The sequence below is a fragment of the Magnolia sinica genome, chromosome 19, assembly GCF_029962835.1.
Source record: "Magnolia sinica isolate HGM2019 chromosome 19, MsV1, whole genome shotgun sequence".
NCBI classification, from domain to species: Eukaryota; Viridiplantae; Streptophyta; class Magnoliopsida; order Magnoliales; family Magnoliaceae; genus Magnolia; species Magnolia sinica.
This window is the reverse complement of record NC_080591.1, coordinates 61,325,321-61,329,644: the sequence shown is the minus strand read 5'-3', so window position 1 is coordinate 61,329,644 and position 4,324 is coordinate 61,325,321. Positions and strand designations below refer to the sequence as shown.

Below are 4,324 nucleotides of genomic sequence, written 5' to 3'. Positions count from 1 at the left end.
ATGTCTCTCTGCTTCATTTTGATCTTCTGATTTGGAATTTGATTCTTCCCTAGGCATCTCTACTTTGTTCTCGATCTGTTTACCGGACCTAAGGGTAATGATTGATTTGGCTTGCTCATGATATTGTTCTTGGTTTGAATTAGAGCCAATCTCATATTGTCCTTTTGGATTTACCACAGGTTGACTAGGGAACTTGCCCTTCTCTCTCTCACTCAATGTGACAACAAGTTGACCCAACTGTACTTCCAGCTTAGTAATGGATTGCGCATTTGCATGTAAACTCTGCTGGTTAGCTAGTAAAGTATGTTAGGTGTCTTTTTGAAATTGAAGTGAACTCTGCATAAAAAGATTGAGTGTATCCTCAAGAGATGGTTTCCTAGATTGTGGAAGTACTTGTTGATACTGTGAGAACTGCTAAGGTTGTTGACTGCCAACTTGGGAGTAAGGTTGCATAGGAGGATTTCCAGATGGTCCTCCTTATTGTGGTCCTTTTGCCCAAGAGAAATTTGGATGTCTAGCCCATCCTGGATTGTAGGTGTTTGAGTAAGGATCATTCTCAGTTCTCCGAAAGGTGTTCAGAGTATGTACTTGTTCAGAGAGAAATTCTGGAAATGCTGAACTAGATAGACAAGACTGTGTAGGATGGGCGAGACTAGAACATATGGCACATGACTCGACTTGAGTTGTTTGTGGAGGTCCATTGTTTAACATTAAAGCATCCACTTTCTTTGTCAGGCTATCAATTTTGGCATAAAGATCTGGCGTGCCTCCTACCTCATATATACCCCCTTTCTTCAGTGGTTGAGGACTTCTTTCACCTCTATTTGAATAGTCCCATTGCTGGGAGTTTTCACACAAGTTTTCAAAGAAATTCCAAGCTTCGACATCACTTTTGGTCATGAATGACCCTCCACTGGTGGCGTCAACCATGCGACGGTTTTGGGGTGTCAGACCGTCATAGAAGTATTGAACTTGTTGCCACTTTTCAAAACCATGGTGTGGACATTTAAGAAGTAAATCCTTCCATCTTTCCCAACATTCATGAAAGTGCTCACCCTCTTTTTGTGTGAAATTCGTAATTTCTCTACGGAGAGCATTAGTTTTGTGGACCGGGAAGAACTTGTTTAAGAACTTCTTAGACAGTTGGTCCCATGTAGTGATAGACCCAACTCCTAGAGAATTCAACCATACTTTCACCTTATCCTTCAAAGAAAAAGGAAAAAGGAGCAAATGGATCGAATCATCTGAAAAGTTTTGGAACTTAAAGGTAGAGCAAATGTCTAAGAATTCTTTCACATGATGATATGGATCCTCCTTATCTGAACCATAAAAGGAGGGCAACAATTGTATGACCTCAGGTTTAAGTTCAAAGTGTGCTGCCGTGGTGGCAGGCAACACTATACATGAAGGCGCATTGAATTGGACAGGAGCTGAATAATCTCTAAGAGCTTTAGTTCTATTCTCTTCCGCCATTTCAAATAGGATGTTTCTAAATCTTCTACGAAAGGTTCTTTCTATTTCAGGATCAAAAGGTGCTAGTTCTATGTTCAGAGATCTACGTCCTAGCATAAACTATGCTATCAATATAAGAAAGAAAACTAAACTAAGATGCAACCTAAGATGAATAAAATTAAAAGAAAAAGTTATGAATTCCTAAAAACAAGAGAAAGCTATGTAAACGAGAATTGGAAGGAAGAACCCGGAAAAGGAGATGATGAATGTCTGAATATTTGAGAACTCCTCCTTTTGAAGACAATCTTATTTAGCAGCTTCCTTCCTCAATTCCTGTAAACATAAAAAAAAATGATAAATTAAATTAAATTTCCTAAAATAATGCTAGAAAAAATCCTAAGCAACGGTTAATTTCTAAAAAAGAAAGTTTCCAATCTTAGAAATAAAAAGCTAAGTTAGTTTCTAAAAAGGGAAAAAATTTCTAAAACTAGAAAATATAAAGTTACTTGAAAGAAGAATCAAAATCTAAAATTAAAAAAAAAAAAAAAGAAAATTTCTAAAAAAAAGAAAGCCTAGAAATAGAAAATTTCTAAAAAAAATAAAACCCTAATTCTAAAAATAGAAATTAAAAAAAAAAATAGAAAATTTGGAAAGAGATTACCAAATTAGTAGTTTATGTCAGGTCCTTACAAAACAGGAAATAGGTTAGTTTCTAAAAAAAAACTTTAACCTAAAGTTAGTAAAAACCTAAGACTATGAATTATGATAAGAGAGAATCCTAAATCCAATTGGACCGAACGGCGCCAAAAACTTGATGTTTTATTTAAACCAACCTAATTTAAATGATTTTAAACTCGCAAGTATACGAATCAGATGTAGATATGGTACGTATTACGAGATCGTTACCACGAGGACTGGTTGTCACAATTCAAAATTAAGGACTCTTCTTAACTAATCCAACAAATATTTGAGATAGTAATTGAGTAAACTAAACAAAAATCAATGAAAAAATAACGGAGAGCAATAAGGAAAATTCAATCAAGGAGAAGACTAGGACTTTCGAATCCACCTCTAATTATCATAAACCTTGTTTTCCCTGTTGATTCTCCCTAATTTAGATTAATATCAAAAATAAATAAAGTGCACTCTATGTCCTTGGTCGGGCACAGAATGTATAATTCCTTAAAGCATATGGATCACATCTTTCCATCCATGGTCAGGCATGGAGAGATGTAGATTCTTGTTTCTTCCTCTATAGGAACCTGTTCATGGTCAGACACAAGCACCTAAAATAATATTCCAAACAACATCCATAACTAGACTTTGGTTGAGCTCTTAGAATGGAGGAGTACGGATATTCCGGTCAAGTACACTAGAGAAAGAAACAAATCAATCAAGTTAAGATTAAATCAACAAACAAGGATCATTCAAGTTGGAGGCTTCATTTCAGCCCTAGCTAAGGAATTTAGCTATCCATGTGATCAATTAGAAAGTAAGAAAAATAACATTGATGAAAGGAAAACATCCTTCTCTCTTTCTATTCTCTTTTTCTTCTCTTTTCTTCTCTTTTCCTTCTCTTTTCTTCTCTTTTTCTTCTCTGGATCTGTTCCCTGGCTCTCCTCCCCTCTTGTCTACGTTTTTCATCTCTTTTTATAGCCGCTGGAGTGGCTGGAATGGAGAAAATTGGGTTTGGAAAGCTGTCATATGCGTAGCAAAAGCCCTTTTCGCAGTAAACTTCTGTACCTGCATAAGTCCCTCATTCTTTGCACTTTATCAGTAAAATCAACGTCCCCTGGGACGTTTTTGGCTGGTCTATATGATGGACGGATCAGATCTTCCATCTGATCGACGAGGGTGGGCCACAACCGCCCGAAAGTCCGTTTTTCGCCGACGTGCGTAAGCCTTCGCCCATCCGGCGCTGTGATGCTCGGTGGGCCCCACATAAGCGTTTTCGGGGAAATCCAAGCCGTCCATTGGATGTACGACGAAATTTCGATTAGATATGGATGGTTTTGAACATCCATTGACGCGACCCATAGAAGAAATTACAATAAAATCAATTTTGAACGTCATAGGATAGTCCACTTATGACCTCTGTATCTCACACGTGTGCACGAATGGGCACAAAACGTAAACATGGTTTTGTAGTTCTCGAATTCGTATACACGATGAACGGTCTGGATTAGACGTACGTGCTATGGGTGGGGCCCACAGAGGTCCGTAAAAACGGACTTTCCGTCCGTTACACCGCCAAAAACGGAAACATCCATTTTTTTTAGGAAGGCAGTCGGGTCAGCGCTGCTCACCGACTTAGTTCGTTCGGTGCACGGGCAGTGCACATGTGCACTATGCACATGTCACACAAGGTGGGGTCCACTGTGATGCTGTCGAGAAATCCAATCCGTCCATCCTATTGCTCATCTTATTTAAACCGTCTAAGTCAACTTTGAAGTATATCCAGATTGTAGGTGGGCTGGGCCTAAAATTGGAGATTAATGGGTTGATGTGTCCGTTGGCCCACTTCTCGAGATATACAATGGTTAAAATTTAATATGTACGGTTTATTTATGTCCTCCAGGCCATGTATGAAATTTTGAGTCAATCGGATGGCGGAAACCATGTGATCTTGCATTTTGGACCATTTTTGGGCCTTTTTAACGTGAACGGCTTGATTTCCTCGGGTCCCTGGCATGTAAATTCTTCAGTCTTAGTTCTCTGGAGTGCGTCTCTTACTCTGGTGACTTCGGAGTGTCAAATCCATGCTTGTAATACTCTTTTTCCATCAACGCTCCTGATTTCATCCTGCAACAAAAATATAATTAAAATACTCCGTTAAGCATTATCATGTACGTAAAATCATGCAATAATTAGG

The 4,324-nt window shown here is 38.3% G+C and overlaps 1 non-coding gene across 1 annotated transcript; it reads left to right on the top strand.

The window, feature by feature from the left end:
* The first annotated feature begins 988 nt into the window (after nt 1–988).
* On the top strand, nt 989–1,095 carry LOC131235943 (small nucleolar RNA R71). The gene has a single exon (XR_009166454.1). It is a non-coding gene; the product is annotated as a small nucleolar RNA R71 (small nucleolar RNA).
* The last annotated feature ends 3,229 nt before the right edge of the window (nt 1,096–4,324 follow it).